Here is a 24,538-nt window from a genome sequence, read left to right as displayed (position 1 = left end):
AGCCATGTACTGCAATGAAACTAGGGTTTATTATTGCTATAGAAGGAAGGATATATAGAAGGATGTATAGAAAGAAGGGTGCAATCCATCTCTGCCACAGACATCTAAGGGCAGGAAGATTCTGGGAATTAAAACCAGAATATGACCCGGAACTAAGAATTATTCCTATCTCCATCACTCTTCTGTTTCTGTTGCATGTCTGCTTCATTACCCTCTCCCTTCTCAGTTTTGAGCACCTTCACGTCCAGAGAAGGTAACCTATGGCCACCTCATCATTTCTAAGCCTGTGAAAAAGTGAAGTAAAATAAGACCAGCCTAGGCTTTAACATAAGTGGAACTTGGAACAAGCATTTACTGCCAAGTGGATTTATGTTTTAACTTTGAGCAAGAAAAGGGCAAATAATAACATAATGGGTATTAGCTTACAAAAAACAGATGCAAAGTTGTGTTAATAAGAGAAATACTAAATTATCATGCAGATTAGAAGAATGTATATATAACATTGGTATAGTTTGGAAGTAATGTAAAATGGCTGGGGTGATGAGATCAGTTTCATTCTAAATATTTTAGGGAAAAACTGCCTCAGAAACCTAGAGTAGAAAGAGATGCTCCAATCTATCTACAGAAAAAAGCAGTCTGCACAATCCACCAGCTGGCCCTGAGTTGGAACTGCCTTCTACAGACATCAGTAACCAAGTTGGAAGGGAAAAGTCCTTGCCTGTCACAGCCTGAGGCTGGTAAATGCGCCAGACACTGGAAGAGGCTGGTGGGTATGGACACTTGATTTTGGTGGAATGTGTTGGAGAACCTCCATTTTGGAGGTTAAAAATACCAAAATCAAGGTGTCAGTAGTGTTGGTTTCTTCTGAGGCCTCTCTCCCTGCCTTGTTCATGACCATGATCTCCCTGTCTCTTCACGTGGTCTTCTGTGTGTGCCTATGTCCTAATCTCTTCTTCTAATAACCACACCAGTCATATTGGATTAGGGCCCAGCCCAATGATCTCATTTAATCTTAATTGCCTCTTAAAAACTCAATCTCCAAAGACAGTTACATTTAAGATTAGCACTGGGGTTAAGGACTTCAACATATGAATTTTGGGGCAACATAATTCAGTCTATCACATCTGTACTAATGAAACAAAAAAGGAGCTTACCTTGTGATTTCACATTCTAGAGACGGACAACTCTTTGTCAGCTTTAATTATAAATCCTGAGAGAGGGGATTTGGGGTTGGTCCAGATGCCCATTCCTGGTCCCTTTCAACCCAAGGATGTGGGCTCATCAAGAACAAATATGGTGGGCGCCTGGGTGGCTCAGTGGTTTAAGCCGCTGCCTTCGGCTCAGGTCATGATCTCGGGGTCCTGGGATTGAGTCCCGCATCGGGATCTCTGCTCAGTGGGGAGCCTGCTTCCTCCTCTCTCTCTCTGCCTACTTGTGATCTCTCTCTGTCAAATAAATAAACAAAAAATCTTTAAAAGAAAAAAAAAAAAGGACAAATATGGTTGTCAAGATTCTGCCTACGGATGGTGACAATGCTTTGCCAGACACCCCATATTGCCTATCAGAATTAACTCAAGCTCTTCAGTAGGGCATACAGAATCCTTCACTCTCTATCCTCTTAAACTCAGCTATATCCCCTACTCTCCCTGCACGAATTGCACCCTTCATCCATGCTACAGGTTTAATTCCCTCCATTCACCTCACTGTTTCATGCCTCTAGGCCTTTACTCAGACTGTTCCCTATATGTACCAAGCCTTTCCTCTTGACCTGCTTTGTCTGCCTGACAAGCTCCCACCTATATTGCAAAGCCCAACTGGAGCATTTCCTTTGCAAAATCTTCCCAATTTCCTGTAGAGTCAGCCTCCCTCTTTTGTTTCATTCTGTGCCTTGTATGTACCTTTCATAGCACTTAGAACACTGAGTCATAACTTTTGTTAGATTGATTTTCTCTTTAAGTAGATTCTGGGTTCCAGGATAATAGGGAAAATTTACCTTACCTACCCCCAAGTCTAGCACAGTGCTTGCTTTGTAGTCAAAAAATATTTGTGGGGGGTGTCTGGGTAGATCAGTGGGTTGGGCCTCTGCCTTCAGCTCAGGTCATGATCTTGGGGTCCTGGGATCGAGCCCCACATCAGGCTCTCTGCTCAGCGGGGAGCCTGCTTCCCCCTATTTCTCTCTGCCTGCTGCTCTGCCTGCTTGTGTGCACTCTCTCTCTCTGTGTCAAATAAATAAATAAAATCTTTAAAAAATATTTGTGGGATGAATGAATGTTATCAACTGGGCACAGTGGTGTATAGTTTATAAGAAAACACAAGCCCTTGACCTTTAGGAACTTTGGAGACATTAATACAAATAATACAAAGGGAGACATTAATACAAATAATGATGATAAAAATAAATAAACAAACCAAGGGCCAAGGGAGTACAAAGAAAGCTGCCATTTAAATGGGAGAATTGTGGAAGGCTTCTGGAAGGAGTGCACACTAAGGACGAGTAGGAGTTTGCCCAGTGATGTTAGATGGGGTCGAAGAAGAAGAAAGAGAAGGCTATATTGAGGAAGGATGGAATAAGACATGTGAAAAGGACCCTGCCAAGGCTTATAGATGCAACACAGCAAAGTTATAGGGACAGAGAGCCATGGGTGCCAGGTAAGGATAGCATTATCTTAGTGCTCTAAGAAAAAAGGTCCCTAGTCGTATCTGGGCCTTTTGGGCATTCTCAAGAGCAAGCTGGGAAAAGAGAATTGCCTTGGGATTGTTACTCAGGGAGCCACCAAATCCTTAGGGCATCCATCCAGAGTCTCTCCCTCCATGGATTTTCTCAGGGGAAAGGGAAAGACACTTAGAGTTGCCAACAGTCTTGGAGGCAGGGAAGCCAAGCCTTCAGAGTCCAGAGCCTGCACTGACCTCCTCCACTTCCTCTCCAAATGACAGAGAGAGGAGATGGCACAGCTGAGCCTGAAATGAGACATTCACCTTCTGCCACCTCCACTCCACAGAACTTTTTTAAAATTTCTGATTTCACTGCACTCTGATAGTCACAAACAAGTCAATTCACTGTTCCAAGCTTCAGCTGTTCATCTGAGAAAAGGTGATAATGTCTCCTAAGAGGTATTGTGCAGATGAAAGTTAACTCCGGTCAAACACCTAACACATGCCTGACATCTAATAGCCACTTAGGTAAGAGTGGCCACTCCAATTCATTTTCTAAAGAAAAACGTGCTTGCCTTAACCACCCCTGTCTAGAACTGTAAGTTCCCAGGGAGGATTCAGACCCCATGCTGTCCACATTATATTTATGCTCAATAATGCATGTAAAATCAATGACTGCCTAGAATCCTAGACTTCTCAGACTGAGTGATGTCTAAGAAAACAGCTATTCCAATCTCTCTTTTGACATACAAAGGAAATAGAGACTCCTGACTCCACTACATGTAATCCTGGCTATTGCTTGCCCAGTTTCCTTACCAGTAAAAATGGAACGGCTATTTTAATGCATTATCATGGGGATTCAATGAGTAAATACATATGAAGCATTAAGACTAGTATCTGGCACATAATAACCATCAGTAAATGTCAGTGCTATTATGAGATGATGGAGACTGGCCCAAGGCCACACAGTGAGTTAGCCAGAAGCTGGAGTTAGGTTCTCCTGGCTTCCAGTCTATCACCTCCCCTACTACACCTCCTGCTTCTGATGGGACTAGATGTTCCACATCCTAATTCCTGAATTTACATGTGGTGTGGAATTCACATGGTGTTCCCATGTCCTGACAGGGTGGAGGCTGACCGCTAATTCCTGGGGAGGACTTCCCAGCCAACATGATTGTCAGCCAAACCAAGGCCATGGCCAGCTCAGTGTCCCACCATCACTGAGTACTTTCTTTGCTTGCAACATCCTAAACATGCTGAACTATTTTCTCTTCAATTACATAGATCAGTTTGTCTCAATCAGGGCAGATTTTGCCCCACAGAAGACATATGACAGTATCTGGAGACATTCTTAGATGTCAAACTTAGGCTAGAGGCTGCTACTGACACCTGGGTACAGGTGTACCCAGGGATGCTGGGTACAGGCCAGGGATGCTGCTACACTCACCCTGCAGTGCACAGGACAGCCCCCACAGCAAAGCTATTCGGCTCACAATGTACCTGAGCTGCTGCTGACAAAAGTCTAATGTAGGCAAATATGCATTCAGATGCAAATGTGTATGTTTCACATCTATTTTGTAGCTTCATAAATAGCAGGTTGTGGAAAAAACAGTAGGTGTGACATGAGACCAGGATTCAAAATCCAGGTGTGCCACTTTCTAACTGTGTGATCTTGACATGATACTTAACCTCTCTGAGTTAGTTTCCTCATCTATGAACTGGGTATAATTATGCTATAGTGAAACTTCCTGATGATACACAGAAAGCACCAACTAGGTACCCAAGACATAGCAGGTAGGTAGTAGGTGGCATGTTATGATTCATCTCCTCATTTTTGTAAGGTGTATATACAAACGTAGATACCTGAAAATGTCAGTTGGGGATGAGACCAAACTTAGCTGACAGAAGACAGATGAATGGATATTGATGGATGGCTTAAGGCCAAGGAAGGCTCTAAGGCAAGAAATGAGACCTTGGCCAATGCTGAACACGAGGGAGCTAAGGAAGAGATGGTAAAAGAAAGAATCCATACAATTATAGGAAATTATTATTTATTTTAAAATGTTACAGACCAGGCTCTATGCTAGGCATTTTATAGATATCATTTATTAATTCACTCAGTAAAAATTTAGTGAGCACCTACTGTGTACTTAGCACCAGGTAGTAAGCTGTGTTCCTACCTTTACTACCAGTTATTCATTGAGTACCTACTCTGTACCAACATTGTATTTCCATTCCATATACATTGCTCCCTCCGCATTCATGCATGCCCTCATTAATTTGTTATTGAATTAACTCTTTCAACAATTGTTTATAAGAAACCGTGCTATACCAGACCCTATCTTATCAGCACTGATAAAAGATTAAAAGCTCTAGAAAGGGAAGAGATGGGTCACTGACCTTCATCTAGAATGGGGATTCAAAGGGAAGCAAGGGAAGCAAAGATCCTGGGCTTTATAGAATCACAGCACAATCTGCTTCGTGATCAAATCTTTATGGGCAGAAGGCCCTGTAGAGTAGAACTTCATTTTCCCAAACCCCCAGGTTGGCAATGATATAGATATGAATGATGAAGTCTGAGGTCTGAATTAGAATGAGTAGGTGATTTTTTAAGGTATGGTTGCAGAGAACATAATCCACTTCAGCTGCTAAAGCATAGATCTGTTGGATTTGGGGCCCTGCGCATTGTCTTGTGCAGAAATGGATTTTAGAATCCTTGGGACAACTGAAGAAACAGCTTCTAGACTGAGCTTCTAGGGGTGACTGCTGAAACAACACGGGAGAACTGAGCCCCGGAAGGATCCTCTGGTCCTACTACACTGAGGACACTGCCTGCCAAGCTAGGAATCTATAAGCTGTAGGTCCAAAGTGCCTCTGTTGTGCACTGCACCAGCAAAAGGAGTGCCTCTGACCTTGTTCCACTTAACTCAGTTCTGAATTTGACTTTCAAGCAAGTGTGTCTAATTTTCAGAAATCCTCTCTGGGAGATGTACTTTCTTTCTAGGAAGTGAAGCACCTTTAAAGGAAGTTGGAATGAATGCAGATGGAGCCAACTAACAGTTTTCCTCACAGGGGATTAGTTTAGTTATAAATCTGTGATAAACTGGATTCTGTAACAAATCTAACACTGTAAATTACCACCAGAACACACTATTCTATGAGTGGTTTACGCTTTCCCTTTAAAAGGCTGGCTGAGTGCAAGTATGCTAATGACCCATTCATTGTGGAGTCATTTCTATGAATAGGGACCAGGAATCTGTTTTGTTTTTTTGTTTTTTAATTCTTTTGGTAAGCTCTCTGATCAGCACAATTTGAGACCACTAAGAAAAGCTAATTCATACCACATGGCATGATTAAGCCTCTCAGGAATACAAGCATTTCAAGAGAAGACAATTATCTATAACTCAAAAGACTAGATGGTCTCATGTCAGAAGGACACCTGTTAGCAGAAAAGAGCTTTCTAGTTTCATCAAACTAAACCAGGTGACTACCACTCATTTCCAAATATAGTCAAATATTCCTTAAGAGTTTTTTGGAACTTTCCCCCGCCTTTAGACAAGGAGTGCCAACAACAGTAACTAACCAGATAGCTGCAAAGTTAGAGCTCAAAAACTAAAATCAGACACACATCAAATAAAAGAAATACAGTCTCCGCCCTCACAAATGTTAACCACCTAACAGAATAAACTAAGAGGTAATCAGTCAACTATTTACTATTTAGGGGTGACAAGTGCCCTGATTATATATAATAATATATAATATAATAATATATTAATTTTATATATAATATAAATATATATTTATATATAATATATAAAATATAATATAATAATATATTAATATATAATAATATAATAATATATAAGGAGCTATATATACACGAGGCATGAGAGAAACATGTGGATCCCTACTCAGCATGCAGGCAATGGCATATCTTCTTGAGGGAAGTACCATCTTAGCTGAGATCTGAAGGATGAATTAGTCAGGCATCCATGTGTGCAAAGGCCTGGAGTCCTGAGAGAACCTGGCATGTTTGGAGAACAGGAATGTGTTCAGCATCGCTGGGAAACAAAAAATAAAATTACTGACTCTGAAAGCAGTCCAGTACAAAGGGAAGGCAAGGTAGGCAACATCAGCAGACATCTTAGAAGGGCAGAGAGAACTGGCACAGACTGTCCCAAGCATGGAGCATGGACCATTCAATGCCCAGAATGAAGCAGGCAGCCAGCACATCTGCTAACTGGCTGCAACTGAGCGGAACAAGGCCGAGTAAGCAGCAAGACCAAGAGGGCCAGAATGAAAGGACTGTCCCAGGTTTACGCTAGCAGAACATCTAAAGAAGCAAAAGCTTTCAGTGGGCTTGCAAGAGGACCATAATTCTAATTACCGCAGGAGTCTCCATTTAGAAGCACAGCACAGATTGTGTCCTTAAGCCAAGCACACTGGGAACACAGTTAACCATTCAGTCCATCAACACTGCATGGTTCCTTTCAGTATCTGTTCCCATTCTTGTATCTGATCGAGGCAATGGGGACAGCGGAGGGGCAGGTGGAGGGGCACACACACACACACACACACACACACACACAGAAGCTCACTGATGAACACCGTGCTCTCACCCATTCTTCCCCGAGCTCCACCCTACGTTCAGCCCTCCCAGTTTCTGACCTCCCGGCTGGTCCTCTTATTTGTGGTTCACCTGACCTTCCATGCTCAGCACCATCTCCGCTGTGCTTTGACCACCCTCGATCATAATTTGAATTTTCCTTCAAACTAGGAGGTAACCTCTAGTTTGTAACTCTCTGAGTAACCTCTCTGAGCCTCAATTTTCCATCTATGAAATGGGAACAACTATATCAACCTCAGCCTTGCAGTGGAAATAAAATGAAAAAACCCAGGTAAAACATTTACTGTAGTATCTGGCATATAAAAATGCTAGAAAAGTAAAATTTCCTTTCATTTTCTTTCCCCTCACCAAAAGGAGTGGTATTCTCATGGCCACTGGTCTGAAATTAAGTAATTATTATGATACTGTTTTGTCTTTTCAGGTTCCCAGATTATGTTCAGCAGAAACCAGAGAAGCAGCACTTGTTCAGAATTTCTTGCATTTTTAGCAATTCTAAGAATAATCTTTGCAGCACTAATAATAATGCATATATGATTTTTCCTACATTTTCTCTCACAGGGTATAATGTTTCTATACAGTTAGTTGTTTTGTGGTTCCTTTGTTTCAAATACTTTCTTGCTGTCCCTGTTAAGAGTTATCTTTGAATTATGACAGCAGCAATGATGAGTGAAATGTCAGCCTAGAGAGTCCAAATGAGTTGCTCCCATCATTCAGCAATGCCATGGCTGTAGCCCGTTACCCTGGTGGTCCTCCACCAGATGGGGGTGCTTCCCTGAGGGGGGCCATTTGGAAATGTGCGAATGTTGAAATCTATGCCTCAAAGGAACAAGCAAGCTCCTTTCAGGAGTATGAAATTAAGATTCTAAATGATAAGCACGTATCATAGGTTAATTGGTAGTGCGTTTTGTTTTTTCTTAGTGAAATACCAAATAGCGGTACCATCTTAAAATCACTAGCTTCTTAAATTCCAGGAGAGGTACAAAGGTAAGGAGATAAGGAGAACAAAACACAGATGAGGACTTCAGCAGGTGATCCAGCCACACAATGCCCAGCCAGGACCCTTGCCCTCTGAGAGCAAGCAGCTAAAGGCTGAAAAATGAGAGGTCATGGAAGGAAGAATTCCAACCTTTGCCCGTGGTCTGCAATTTCCAGGTCTGGGCCCTGAGCCCCTGCCCAAAGTCCCCAGGTATTGCCAAATGAAGAGTGAAAAGATGGAGGCTTGAGTTCCAGCATGGCAAGTCCTTGGCAAGGATCACAGTAGAGGAAGAACCTGTCTACCAAGTGGCCTCAGAGACCCTGGCTGGATGTGAAGTGGACTGGCTCTGAACATCATTTAATGGCTCATACCTTCCCTGATCACTCATCCATTTGGAACAAGATGCTGCTGTTAGAAACCTGGAGAATTGGCTCTGCCTGATGTCTTGAAACACATCTCCCCATCTCTGCCTTTCTAAGTCTGGTTGAGCAGAAAGGGCATAGGCTTTGGAGAAGACCCACACAGACCTGCTTACCCACCCCTGCTTCCAAATGAATGAGTCACGTGTTGTGAGCAACCTGCATAATCTCACTGATGCTAGGTTTCTCCCTCACCTCCCTCCTTCCCTCCCTCCCTCCTTCTCTCCTTTTATCCTTCCTTCCTTTGTCCTAAGTACTTTACAAAATTATCTCATTTATTCTTCAGAACAACCTGTGAAGCAGAAACTGTTTTCATCATTCTCATTTATAGACTGGAAAACTAAGGTACAGGGTGTAAGCAACTCCTCTGTGTTCACACAGCTAGTAAGAGGCTGAGCAAGGAAGGATTCAAATCCAGATAGACTGGCCCCAGAGTCTGTGTACTTCCCTCCTATGCTCAGCTACACAGTCACTATTGTCAGCCAAAAGTAATAACCATCTCTGGGTCTTGTGATGCTTAAATAATAGAAGTAAAGTCCCTGGCAAATAGTAAGGCTTTAATAAATGACAGTCATCACCTTCAACCTCCAGGTTGCCAGTCTTTAACACACATAGAGAATAATAATATACTCTTCTTGTATTGTTTTACAAGTCTGGAAAAAGGCTTCAGGTAAATTATCCTCCCTAGCTCTTCCAATAGTCTGTTTTTCTTATAATAATGTTAGCATACAGTACTTTATATGTCCCAGGCATTATTCTGTGTGCCTTATGTATCCATTTAACCCTAAACTCACTGGGTCCTATAGCTCAGTGAGATAAGTAGTAGTATTATCTCCTTATTACTGGCCCAGAGATGTTAAGTAACGTGCTCAGGGTCACACAGCTAATAAGTAGTGGTGCTGGGATGAAATTCAGAGAGTCTGGTTTCAGACTGAGCTCTGATCCTCTACTATAGGGGGAACTGTGTAGAAGGCAATTCCGGCTCACAGACCCTGTGATGAGTAAGAGTCAGTAAGTGCCAGAGCCAGAACTCAAACCCAGGCCTGTCTGTCACCAGTGTCCCTAGTAGAGGACTCTGTTTCTCTGACTCTGTTGCCTTGTACGTCCAAGTGGCCTGATGGACATCGCCCTGAATTGGGGCTTAGAAGACATAGGCTCTGTTCGTGCTGATAAAATAACTGGTCAACAGCAGGGAGACCTTAAACAAATCATTTTGCCTCCAACCTTCATCTAAAAATTTGGGAGTCATGCACACTCAATCTTTAATGTCCTCTAATTCTCAGCAACTCTTTTCCAAGAAGAATTGCAATTCTGTTTGAAGGAAAGAAATGTAGCATGTTTCTTATGGTTCAATGTCAATCCCACCCCCACCCCGGAGGAAAACTCTAGAAAATGCTTCTTTTTACCTGATAACAAATCCTACGTGTGCTGTGAAGTACAGCTCAAATGCACAGCAGCCAGAAATACAGCCGCTTCTCTGGAGGCCTCTCAAGCTTCTAGTCCCTTTCCCTCACCCTTACTGGTAAGAACTGTACACACACTACTCTGTGCTCCTGCAATACTGAGCTTGTACCTCGAGATTAACAGTTCCTACATTCACAGACAGCAGCAGCGTGTGTGCACGTGCACGTGTACGTGAGTGCAGGTCCTAGTAGCTCCGTAAGAGCACAGACTGTACTCCATTCATTTTCCCATGTTTGGAAAGTTATGTTACATTGACCATATGTGTAAGTACCAATATTTGACCATTTGTGACCTACACAAATGGCAATTTAAAACGGTGCAACCCAATATATGCTCATTAAATATAAGCTTACTTACTATTATACAACAGATGCATTCCTGAAAAACCTCATGTTCTACAAGAGGGGTAAGCTTTTTCCATAAAGAGCCATGTAGTAAATAGTTAGACTTTGTGTGTTATACAGTCTCTATCCCAAGTATTCAACTTCATTCATTCAATTCATAATTGTTGTATCAAACAATCTGTCAATAAATGAGTATCATTGTGTTCCAGTAAAAACCCCATTTACAAAAACAGGTTGGACTCATGAAAAAAACAGAGAATCTTCACAGCCCTATAACAAGTAAAGAAATTGAATTAGTAATAAAAAAATGTTTTTAAATTCTCCCACAAAGAAAAGATCAGGACCAGATAGCTACACTGGTGAATTCTACCAAACATTTAAAGAAGAATGAATACCACTGATTTCTTCACAAACACTTCCAGAAAATAAAGGAGGAATGAACACTTGCCAACTCCTTCTGTGAGGCCAGTATCACCCTGATACAAAAACCAAGTAAGGATATCACAAGAAAAAAAAAATCTACAGGCCATTAAGAATAATGGACAGATGGACAAATGCAAAGTCCTCAAAAATTACTAGCAAATTCTTTAATTTGTTCTTCAGAAGTATTTTGGAGCCTTTGTAGAGATGGAAAATATTGAACTTCCCATGGATACAAAAACAAACGAAAGAAGAGGATTTTGTTTTATCACATATACAGATGAAGAGCCAGTAAAGAAATTGTTAGAAAGCAGGTATCATCAAATCGGTTCTGGGAAGTGTGAAATCAAAGTTGCACAACCCAAAGAGGTATACAGGGAGCAACAGCAACAACAAAAAGGAGGAAGAGGTGCTGCAGCTGGTGGACGAGGTGGTACTAGGGGGCGTGGACGAGGTCAGGGCCAAAACTGGAACCAAGGATTTAATAACCATTATGACCAAGAATATGGAAATTACAATAGTGCCTATGGTGGTGGTCAAAACTATAGTGGCTATGGTGGCTATGATTATATGGGTATAACTATGGGAACTATGGATATGGACAGGGATATACAGTGGCCAAGAGAGCACTTACGGCAAGGCATATCGAGGGGGTGGCAATCACCAAAACAATTACCAGCCATACTAAAGGAGGGTGTTGGAGAAAACAGGAGGAAATTGCTAAAGTTAACCCATCTTGCAGGACAACATTGAAGATCGGTCTTCTGTTGATCTAAAATGATTATTTTGTAATAGACTTCCTAGTGTACAAGACACAACTGTGTCCAACTGTATATAGCCGCCAATTAGTTTTCTTTGTTTTTACTTTGTCTTTTGCTATCTGTGTTATGACTCGATGTGGATTTGTGTTTATACAAATTTTATTTGTATGATTTCATGTTAAACCTCAAATAAATACTTCCTTATGTGAAAAAAAATTACTAGCAAACTGAATCCAGCAATATAATAAAAGTATTACATACCGTAAGCAAGTAGGCTATTTGCCAGGAATGCAAGTCTCATTTAGTATCTGGAAATCAAGTATTAGAATCCACCACATAAACATAACAATGCACAAAAAAACATATGAACAGTTATCACAAAAGCATTTGGCCGAATTCAATACCCCCTTCTGATAAATTGTAAAAACTCTGAATAGTTCAAGCTGATAAAGGTGTCCACAAGAAAAGAGAAAGAAAGAAAGAAAGAAAGAAGAAAAAAAAAAATCACAACTAAGGTCCTACTTAAAAGTGAAAAGACTGAATCTTTTCCCCCTAAGGTCAGGACAAGACAAGAAGGTTCAGTCTCACCCCTTCTATTTAACACTGCACTGGAGGCTCCAGCCAGGAAATTAGGCAAGAAAAAGTGTCAACATTTAAAAAGAAGAAGTAAAATTATATCTATTTGCATGATTTTGCATATAAAAAATCTTGCACATAAGAAATTTAGGAAAAGAACCACTAGAAAATCTTTCTTATATATAAGAAACACACACAAAAAACTATTAGCATAAATAAAGGAATTCAGCAAAGTTGAAGGATGTGAGATTAATATACAAAAATCTATTCTATTTCAATATACTAGCAACAAACAATCCAAAAATGAAATTCACAAAACAATTCCATCTACAATATCATCAATATATTATGTAGGAATAAATTCAACAAAGGAGGTACAAAACTATAAACCATTTTTAAAAGAAATGAAAGAACTAAATAAGCAGAAAGATATCCCAGATTCCTGGATCCAAAGACCTAATACCTAATGTTGTTAAAATGGCAACAATTGGTCTACTTATATAATCAGTTCAAACCTTATCTACTTACACAATCCTGATCTACTTATATAATCAGTTCAATCCTTTTTATAAATGGGGTTGATAGTGTGGACAGAGTGGAATGCCAAAAGGTAGATAAGTAGAAATGAAGGGAGAAGGAAAGTCCTGGCTGGACTAAAAAAGAAGCTACTTTCATAATCACACACAGAGCAAAAGACAATAAGCAATTTAAGAACTGGAAATTAATATTCATAATCATTACATATAATCTATTGCTACCTGAAAAATACACAGTCTACAATTCTCATTCTACAATTTGGACTCATTTTTCTCAACTTTGTCATATTCATAAAATTCAGAGTTAACTTTTGGGGAATATCATCTGAGATCTCTGTCAGAACTGAATGGACCCTCCTTGATAATTACAGTCACTATGTTGTTGCTGAAGTGGCAGACAAACCTATTTTTTAGTAGTGCCAGGCTCTATCTTTAGTTCATTTCTATCCAGGAATGTTAAACAGTACCCAAATAGGGGCAGGCACATCAGTAATGAGTATCATCATCATCTATGTGATTCTCTTGCTGCCAAAGAACTGAGCTAGCTGGAAGGAAACTGTGTATTTCATTTCAGTTATTCAGCTTGTACTGAACGCTTGCCACGATGCCACACACAGGGGTGGGTACTAGAAGATACCAGAGCCCCAACTCTCACTCCAGTCCTGAAACTTGTAAACTGTTTATCATCTAATATCATCTAATTCAGTGGTTCCCAACCAGGGTGATTTTATGTCCAAGGCATATGTGGCAATGTCTAGGGACACCGTTGGTCACAGTGAGGGAAATACTATTGGCGTCTACTGAGTCAAGGCCAGGGATGCTTCTAGACGTTCCACGATGAATGTCTAACAGCTTCCACAACAAGAAATATACAGACCAGAATGTCAACAGTATATTGGGACACTTGACCTAACTTCATCTCCCCAATATTTCAGAAGGAGAAACTGGGGCCAATGTCAGCGATATACCCAAGATCATCAGTTCTTCAGCAGAGTCTAGATGTCCTGGTTCCATTCTGCATGCAAAAGATTTTAAGTTTAAAAAAAAAAAAGATTTTTAGTTTCCCTTTTTTGAAATGAAATTGAGGACTAATTCTTCTGTGTTTGTCTCTTCCTCAAAGCAATGAGTTCTGCATGGCATCTAGTGGAAAGCTGCTTTAGATAGCAGCAGAAAAACATTCAAGCTTTGATCTGCATGCTTCACTGCAAGAAATGGGCTCTAGACTTGAGTGACACAGGTGCCTTGGCATGGTTAGATATGGCTTCTGGATTTTACCTGAAAGGAAGGATGCTGTGAAAAAAAAGCATGGACTGAACAACAAAAGCATACTGACCTACTGTGTGCCAACAACCAGGCTAGAAACCTAAGGCAAGAGGATGAATAATAAATATGTGCTCTCTCCTTTCAACAGCCAGCAGTAAACAGGAGACACACACAAAAATAAGGCATTACAACATGTTGAGAGAGAAGAACTAAAGGTGGCAAGCGCAGGATGGAATAAGGATGTGCCAGTCAGAGTTAATGGCTGCAAGCAACAGAAACCAATTTTGGCTTATTTAAGCAGGAAAGAAATTTACTGGAAATATCCCAGGGAGCTCATAGCAGCACCAGAAAGCCTGAAGAACAAGGCTCAGAAAACAGATAGGAAAAGGGAGGCTCAGCTGCAGCTAGTACCCCAGTCTCAAAACTACCATGGTGAAGACTCTGCAACCATAGTGAGTGAACACTGACCATCTCAGTTAAACAGCACTACCCCACACTAGACACCATAAGTTGCACTGGACTCCTCTTGACCCACGCCCCTGGAACCAACACATGGCTGCCATAGCTATTCCAGGATGGATTCTCCACTCTCCTCACTTATCTTGCCAGATCCCAAAGCAAAGTCTTTGGATTCAATTATTCTAGATCACTCACCCTCACTCTAGCTGCAAGGCATGCTGGGAAAATGAGCATCTCACCTGGTAAGTTTCTACAGTTAGAGATGCACTTTGTCTCTCATCACCAAAACTCTTATGGTAAGGGGAAGTCCTCTTTCCGGTTTTGCTCAAAAGTCACCTTCTAAGTGAAACCACTGTATTTAAAACTCTAAAACCTCCCTTTTCCAGCACCTGTCACTACCCTTCCATGCTATATCTTCCCCCATGGCTCTTACGACCATCTCACACACTGTATGTATATCTATTTATATACTCATCTATTTCTCCCTGCTCAAATGTGAGTTCCAGAAGGAAAGATGTATGTCTGGTTTATTCACTGCTGTGTCCTCAGTGCCAAGGATGGTGCCTGGAACACAGCAGGCTCTCAATAAATATTATTGAACAAATGAGTTAATGAATGAATTCTCCAAACACAGGGAATCAAAGATCCTGAAAATCCAAACTTCCAACAAATTCTCACAATAAAAAGCCTATGAGAGACACATAACATAACCTAGTCTGGAAATAAATCAGACAGAGCCCCCTAAGGAAAAGGATACTTGAGCTGAGTCTTCAGAAAAGGCAATGCAGACAAATCAAAATTAGGAAAGAAAGACTGAAGCAGCTAGGTGGGATTCCACGAATGTATTGTTTAATGGTTTCATATGATCCTGTGATACTCCCTAGCCAAGCTCCCTGCATCTTTCCTGTATGGAAGAGGCCCTCGTTTGGACCAGTGCGGCTTCAGGCTTGACCTTGAAAAGCCAAGATTAGAGCTTGGAGGTGGAAGAAATCTGACCAAAAGCATCCAAGAATTAGTCCTTTATAGAATAGAATGGTAGATTCCAAGGAACACCTTGAGCCTTGAATAAAAAGGTATTACTCTGAACATTATTCCAGAGAAAGGCAATCAGAGCAGCGAGAAAATAAATAATGATCAAACCTAAAAGGCAAATGAGTTTTTCTCCATTTTAAAGGTGCTTGTGTCATTACCCGGATAACTTTTTGTTTAAGTGATTGTGCTGCTATAGAACTTTTTGTAATTCATCAAAATTCATAGACTAGGAAGGCCAGGAAAAAAAGAGTAGGTGGCAGGGTTATTACTTGAAGTTCAATTCAATAAATATAATTTATCTTTCTATAGAGTCCTTTATACGAAATATTGCCAGAGGCTTTACGGTCCAACAAGACCGAGTTTGAATGACTTAAGTTATTTGCTTACAGACCGAATGGACTTTTATGAACATGTTGACTCCCCCTGCACTAAATGAAGTGATGTACAGCTATTCTCAACATAATTTCTGTCACCACCATTATCTTTTCTCGCTTCAGCTCATTTCCAGAGCGTCAGGATGACATAAAGTGATAATTGCTGCAGTATTCCCCTTGCACAGGGAACCGCTCTTGCTTCTTTCAGTCGATCCCTTTAGAAGGACCTTTCACAAGGTGTTGGGGATAATGTAAGAGAAAAAAAAGGGAGCTGAGAAAAAACGAGATCCTAATGATCATGCAGAGGATCAACTCCTCTGTCAAATACAGCTGACTCAATCACGACTATAGGACAGTTTTCTAGGTCCTAGAGATGCAAATGGGACCCAAAGGGGACCTTGTCACCTTGTGTCTCAGCTCATCTCCTTATGACTTTCAAATAAATAGTAATCAAAAGGCAATCTACATCTCTCCTGCAGTGTTTGCTAACAATGCCAAGGAAAAAGACTGCCTTAGTGCACAGCAAAACTCTAAACTCCTCTCCCCAGCCTGTCTCTGTTCTCTTCATTCTATGCTCTGCAAGACTCGCTCATAAATCAAACCCTTGCAGTCTTTCTGCTTTTTCTCTTCTCCCTATTCGGTGTCAGCTCTCTGGCTTCTCCCAGTTTTCCTTTTCTACCATCAGCGAGATACTATGTAAGAAAAGAGAGTAGTAAGCAAGGTGGGCCTGGGGCAGAAACAGATCGCAAAGATTTATAATTTAATATATTTTCTTTTATAACCTGTCATACATTCTCCCTTCAAGCCCATTCTCTGAACATGGATGTGTTTTAGTTAAACTGAGGGTGTAAAATATTATGTTATCACCTGTTTGTTTATAAATAAGCCTTAGCATTAGTTCAAAAAAAGAAAAAACTTAACAGTGCACAAAGAAGATTTAATGACCTCAAATGTGATCCAGGAATAGCTCCTTTGTGAAAGTAGAGAAAACAGACCTGCTTTTTCCTAATTCCTCTAGCCAATGGCCAGTTCTTTAAAATCAACCTAGGAGTCAGGACAACAGTTTTTAAGACACACATACCAACACGTTCCATTTCTCAGCACAGAGTTAAATAGCACTACGGACACCATCGTTGCGCAGCCATCAACACTGTGCATCTCCACCATTTTCCCATCTTCCCAAACTGAAACTCTTGTCCTCATGAAACAACGCCTTGTTCTCTCCTCCTTCTGGTCCCTGGTAAGCACTTTCTGTCTCTATTATCTAGGTTACTCTAGGCATTTCATAAATAGAACCAGATAGTATTTACTCTTTTCTAGCTGGCTTATTTCATTTTACGTAACAACCTCAAGGTCCATCCATGTGGTACCATGGGTCAGCATTTTCTTCCTTTTTAAGACTATAGAATCCTCTACTGCAGGTCTATGCTACCTCAGTGTATCCATCCATCTCTGACAGACATGCGGGGCACTTTCACCTTTTGTCTATTGAGAATAATGCTACTATCAACACAGGGCTATTCAAGCCACCATTTTGTTTGTTTCTTTCCAAACTTCTTTTTTTAAAAAAGTATTTTATTTATTTATTTATTTAGAGTGAGCATAAACACGGGGAGGTGCAGAGGGAGAGAGAGAGAAAGAGAATCCCAAGCAGGCTCCCCAATGTGCACAGCGCCCAACATGGGGTTTGATCCCATGACCCCGAGATCATGACCTGAGCCAAAGTCAAGAGTTGGATACTTCACCCACTGGGCCACCCAGGTGCCCCTCCAAACTTCAAACTTAATAAGAGACTATGAGTATCCATCAAAGGGGAAATGCACAAATGGGGCACAACCATACAATGGAGCCCCACTCAAGGAACGAAGTACTGACAGGTGTCACAACACAGATGAACTGGAAAAACACTACATTAGGTAAAAGAAACCAGTCACATAAAGGTCACATATCAAATGATTTCAGTTATTTGAAGTATCCTAAATAGGTAATCCACAGAGACAGAAAGTAGATGATATGCTGGCAGGGACTGAAGGCGGGGGCATGGGGAGAAAACTGCTTAATGAGGACAGGGTTTCTTGTCAAAAATGTTCTGAAGCTAGTTAGAGGTGATGGTCACACAACCCTGTACTAAACGCCACTGAATTAGTCACTTTATTTTTTCATTAACTACCTTTCATTCCAGTGTAGTGAACATGCAGCCCTCTATCAGTTCCAGGTGTACAGCACCGTGATTCAACAGTTCTGTGCATCACTCGCTGCTGCCCACGGTAAGTGTCCTCTTAATCCCCTTCAGCTGTTTCTCCCATCCTCCCAGCCACATTTTGCTGCTGCTGTATTGTACTAAGATCGCACGGTCCAGTGTCGGAGCCACTAGCACACGGGGCTGCCGAGTGCTCCACATGTGCTTCGTCCAAGCTGAGACATGGCGTCAGTGTCAAATACACACTGGAGTTCAATGGCATAGTATGACCAACTGATGCAAAATATCTCATTAATACTTTCATACTGATAACATGTTCAAACGGCAATATTGTGAATATACTGAGTTAAAGAAAACCTATTAGTATAATAAATTTCATCCATTTTATTATAGTATTTTCAGGTGGTACTGGGAAATTTTAAATTACACATGTGGCTCAAATTATATCTCTCCAGGACAGGGTCAGGTGAAGGTCTAAGCCAGTCTTGGGGTGGAGGGAGGGGAACGGCCAGAGCATCTCTGAATTCCAGGAGTCCCTCTTGTTCTTAGTGGGCAGGTCAGACTGAGCACAGAATTAAGTGGGGGTCACTGCAGAAGAGCAAGGAGAGAAGAGCTGTACCTGAATGGAGGACAGAGGAGTTTCACCCTGGAAGAGAACTGGAGTCCCCAGGACCGAGAGGGTACAGCAAGGCAGACTCGAAGTGCTGGAGACCTGTGCTCTTCTCCCTTGCAGTGTCTCAAAGGAGGCACCCCTCACATGGGGTGACACTTGAATCCTAGGGGTGATGACCAAGAACATGATTTCAAAGGCCATGAGGAGGTCCTTATCTAAGCCACAGCTCCACTGAGCCACTGCAGGGAGCACTTCCCAAAACAGACAGCTGAGGACCACATCCCAGCTGGCACCAATGGAAGCTCTAGTATTTGATACTGTCTCACTGCGGGGTAGGGTGGCGGGTGGGGAAAGCCCAATGATGCCCAGTGATGACAGACACTGCCCATCCCATCAGTCATGAGAGTTGGAGCTCAGAGCCAGATTTCATTTGACTTAGAAAAATGAAGAAATGTAAAGTTTTCTGCACCTTAACACTGTGGAGCAAGTTCATGCCTGTTTCACAAATAATCTTGGGCTAAGGCAGCTGTGTACCTGCAAGTCTTCAAACATTCAGTGCATCTGAAGCTGTCCATGGGCTTCATGGACATGAAAGTCCACAATTTTCATCTCCACAAAAGTCCATGGGCTTTTATGCATATGGCTGGTTCCAGGTCTTCACCGCCATAACCTCCACCCTGAAGTACCAGGACCCATATGCTTCCCAAATGGATACATCTTCTTGAGAATATACTGAGAACTTCCAGGGGCCAGAAGCCGAGAGAACTATATCAAAGAATCTCTGAGCTGGGCAGGACCTATAGGGTTAACAGTCCAACTTCTTTTTTCTAGTGAAAAGAAGTACAGACTAGAAGTGGGCAGGCAGGGCTTGCTCAGGGTCATACAGTGGTGGTCAGGTCTCTAACTCGAAGGCACCCCTTTTTTCCTCTCCTGGACAGCTCAAATGGCCCTAAACTGGGTCCTCAATACTATAATCTCACATCTTTCCCTCTCCAAATAAACCAAACAATCTGCAATATTCTTGGCAGAGTCTTTCTAGCTGGATAACAGGCAGATATCAAACTGGAGACATTCCAACTCTACAGAGAAAAAATTGCCTTTACCAGAAACATATATATGCATTATATTGAGCTACGATAGACCTTCATTCAGCTTCTGTAGCTGCTATCACCAAAACCCAGGAGAGCAGCTTAAATAAGAACCACCTTGATGCCTCATGAAACAATATGGAACAAGCAGGTAAGGGCCAGTAAAGAGGCTCCAGAGTGTGTGTGGCCCAGGGTCCTCCTGTCATGTTGCTGTTTGTCCACACACAAGGTGTTGCCCTTGATGGTGTGGTCCAAGATAGCTCACCTCCCCTCTGCCTGCATTCCGGCCAATGGGAGTGAGGACCCAGGGAGAATGGGGAGAGCACATCCTGCCCTTCAGAGGCATGCCCTAGAGGTTCTTCACAGCATTTCTGCTCACACCCTATTGATCAGAACTTACATGCCTAAACCACGCTGCTGCAAGGGGACTACAAAGCAAATCTTGATTCTGAAAAGCCACATAACTAGCAAAAAGTCTATACCATACAAGAGTAGAATAATGGATTGGGAGACAACTAGCAGTACAGTTTTCATACACACGGACACAGCTGCTTGTGTGGCCACACTCACCCATAAACCTGCAAACTCAAACAGAAACACACGTACGTATCAATACATGCACACAGTACCTATGCCTCTAAATACACATTCACACACACTCAAATATGCACACATTCTAATCCTGTGCACACGGGCTTATTCATTCATACAACAGGTCATACATCTACACACCAAGCACACATAGCAGTGTGGTGTGTCACTAACATACACACACACACATACACACACACACACACACACACACACGGAGAGTAGGAGAGAGAGGAAGGCTGCAAAATGCGTCATTCTGTCATTCTGCTCTGCCATGTACTGGGGATCACATCCCAGTTATCCTACATCCCTGCTCATTGGAGATGCCCCTTGTTCGGCGTTTAGGACACACACTTCTTTCTGTATTCAGAAGGACATCCAGAACAAGATCAGGGGTTGTACAAGCAACAGAGTGTAAATGAAATGAGATAAAATGGAAGTGCCTTGGGCGCCTGGGTGGCTCAGTGGGTTAAGCCGCTGCCTTCGGCTCAGGTCATGATCTCGGGGTCCTGGGATCGAGTCCCGCATCGGGCTCTCTGCTCAGCAGGGAGCCTGCTTCCTCCTCCTTCTCTCTCTACCTGCCTCTCTGCCTACTTGTAATCTCTCTCTGTCAAATAAATAAATAAAATCTTTTTAAAAAAATAAATAAAAATTAAAAAAAAAAAATGGAAGTGCCTTGAAGAGGACCACAGCATACTCCACATGTAAAACCACTAGGGGCGCTGACATCTCTCAGCAGTCTGCCTACTGCATGCTGGGGGCTGCACAGCCCTCTAGGATGACACCTAAGGTGAGAGAGCCAGGATTAAGAAGACCTCTAAGCCATTAAAATTAACAAGTCAGGAAATGACAGATGCTGGCAAGGATGTGGAGAAAGGGGAACCCCCAACACTGTTGGCGGGAATGCAAGCTGGTGCAACCACTCTGGAAAACAACATGGAGGTTCCTCAAAAAGTTGGAAATAGAGCTACCCTACAACCAAGCAATTGCACTACTGGGTACTTACCCTAAAGATACAAATGTAGTGATCTGAAGGGGCACATACACCCGAATGTTTATAGCAGCAATGTCTACAATAGCCAAACTATGGAAAGAACCTAGATGTCCATGAACAGATGAATGGATAAAGATGATGTGGTATATATATACAATGGAATACTATGCAGCCATCAAAAGAAATGAAATCTTGCCATTTGTGATGACGTGGATGGAACTGGAGGGTATCATGCTGAGCGAAATAAGTCAATCAGAGAAAGAAAACTATCATATGATTTCTCTGATATGAGGAATTTGAGAGGCAGGGCAGGGAGCTTGGGGGGTAGGGAAGGAAAAAAATGAAACAAGATGGGATTGGGAGGGAGACAAACCATAAGAGACTCTTAATCTCATGAAACAAACTGGGAGTTGCTGGGGTAGAGAGAGGGTGGCTGGGTTATGGACACTGTGGAGGGTATGTGCTATGGTGAGTGCTGTGAAGTGTACAAACCTGGCGATTCACAGACCTGTACCCCTGGGGCTAATAATACATTACATGTTAATTAAAAAAATTTAAAAAAAAAGAAGTAGACCTCTAAGCCAAGTGATACGGGAAAGGTGGAAAACTTAGAAACAAACCTGAGATATGATCAAATACCCAGGCAGGTCAGTGAACACTGCCTGACACACAGGAAGTACTCAGTGAATACTTGTTGGATGGATGGATGAACAGACACATGAGTAGACATCACACAACACATTCTGTCCCCTGTTCCCACTGTCACTCCTGGAACGCGACCCCTAGCACAGCAGCAGACATACATAGGTGCTCAAACAATAATTAAGCCAGCTTGAAGACTGACTGGATAGAGGAATAAATGATTCTGAATCTTCTCCATCCTTTTTTGAAAGTGAGTGTTTCCTCCAAGCAACATTTGGGGTTAAGTAAAGTAAGGCCGGGGGAGGGAGAGGAACCGGCATTTATTGGTATTTATTCCACACTGAACGTGTGCGTGTGCCATCACACTGAATTCTCAAAAGAAGTCTGTAAGCAGGGTCTATTATTATCTTCTCCATTTCAGACTTGATAAACCTGAGCCACAGAGAGATGGAGTACCTTGCCCAAGGTCATTTGCTCAAGATAGCAAATGGAGAGCAAGGATTTGAACCAGGCCCCTCTGACTCTTGCTTGCAAGCATGCCGCACTGTAGAATGCTTTCCCGGAGTGCAATGCACGATGGAAGCCCAGTTTATATTAACAGTGAAGGAGAGGCAGGGCAGGCTGCTCTGACTCGAGATCCCAGAGGTGTTCTGCACTGCTTCACCCTGACCTTGACTCCTAAGATATCTCCCTAAACCCACACAGTCCCAGGAAGCATGCTGTAAAAACTGTTGTTCTGTGGGACAGTCCAGGGCCCTTCCCTGTGCTCAGAAGCTTCCCAGGCACAAAAGCTTCCAACCCACAGGGAAATAGCAGTGGGTAGGACACGATGTAAAGAATCCAGACAGACCTGAGCATTGTTGCCTCACCATGTGGAGCGTCAGCTTCCTCAGATGTTGAAGAGGAAAAATAGCACCTTCGGAAGGGTGACTGAGGATGAAAGGAAATGACACACCTCAAGTGCTTGGCTCTGTGCACGGTGCTCCATCTGAGGGCTCACTGAAGGTCAGCTGCTGATCATGGTCATGGTGGAAGCCTCAGAATATCCCCATTTTCTGAACATTCATAGGTGCCCACTCCTTTTGTCTCTTTGACAGCAAAGATGGTAAAAAAGAATTAGATTTGATTTAGAATGCCAACTCTGCGAGTCACTAAGTGACCCCGGGCCAGTCACGTCATCACTCTAAGCTTTCCTATCTGTTTACTTAAATGGAGAAAAGATGTCCTAACTTGGGTTGTAAAAATCAAATTAAATGAAAGGTGTCACTCAGGAAAAAGAGTATATAACACACATCTTTGTTCTCTTATTTCCGAAGGACCTAAAGGCTTGGAGGGAGACCTGACAGCCCCCACCCCCACGATGTCCACAGGTGTTTCCTTAGGACAAAGTGATCTCAGCTACTTCTCACCCCTGGGTTTACCATCCTTCCCACCAGGCTCAAAGAACTGCTGGCTTCAGTTCTTCTGCTGTGTGAATAGCCCCTTCTTGTTACTTATCTGGAAAAGGGGAGGCTGGATCTTGCCTTAGGCTGACTATCCTCAGAGATATAAATCCCTCCTCCAGCCAGCCCAGACCAAGGTTTGGAGTCCTAGGTGGATTTTCTGCAAACTCCTACCCCTCACCCTGGGCCCAAGGGAAGAGGGGGATCACCAGAGCTCTATCATTCAGCTAGCACCACAGAAAATAGGAGTTGCTGGGATTCCGAGAAAAATGACATGTGAGAGGAGGCTCTTCAGGGCCAGAAAGATAATTTACTATACTGTAGCACCATCTAAATAATACCCGAACATCCTCATGATGCCTCGACCATCTTGTGAGAAGGCGCTCTGAGTGAGGCAGGAGGGCAGAATTCATAATAGCGAGAGGTAATTAGCTGTCACATCTGCCTCTGCCACTGCCCCAGGGGTTTGAGTCTCTCTCTCTCTCCCCTTGGGATTCTCATGCTGGAGTGTATATCTGTGTAGGGTGGGGGATCAAAGAGGGGGTGAAGCTCTAAGCCTGACATTTAATACAGACGTAAGAGAAAACAAGAATCATGAATAATATCTTCTCCTCATTAGATTGCCAAGTACTCTCCCAGGGCTCTTTGCAAGTACTAACTCATGCAATCCTCACAACAACCATATGAGGTAGGTGCTTTTAAGACACCCATTTTCAGATGTAGAAACTAAGGCAAGGGAGGGGCCCCTAACCTCCGCAGCTGAGAAGTGGCAATCTGAATATGAACCTGGGTTGTCAGGCTCTCAGTGATTCAGAATGACTTGCAGGACCATCCATGGAGTCCATGCTTCCTTAGGTACTAAGATCCTGTTTGGCAGGCAACCCTTCATTCATTCAATCTAACTTGTTGCTTCAACAGACCTGTCCTGCATCCCAACAATGGGCCTGGTGCTGAGCACTGTGGCATGGAGATGAACCAGATCAGGATCCTGCATAGGAAGAGCACTCAGCTGGGGGCGGGGGGGGGTCAGACATGGACACAAGTTGTCATTTGGTCATCATCATT

The 24,538-nt window shown here is 42.5% G+C and overlaps 1 pseudogene; it reads left to right on the top strand.

The window, feature by feature from the left end:
• Positions 1-11,094: 11,094 nt before the first annotated feature.
• LOC122895610 lies at positions 11,095-11,591 on the top strand (annotated as a pseudogene).
• The last annotated feature ends 12,947 nt before the right edge of the window (positions 11,592-24,538 follow it).

Source organism: Neovison vison, chromosome 14, assembly GCF_020171115.1.
Source record: "Neovison vison isolate M4711 chromosome 14, ASM_NN_V1, whole genome shotgun sequence".
Taxonomy (NCBI): Eukaryota; Metazoa; Chordata; class Mammalia; order Carnivora; family Mustelidae; genus Neogale; species Neogale vison.
The sequence above is the reverse complement of the archived record's forward strand: the minus strand, read 5'-3'. Positions and strand labels throughout refer to the sequence as shown.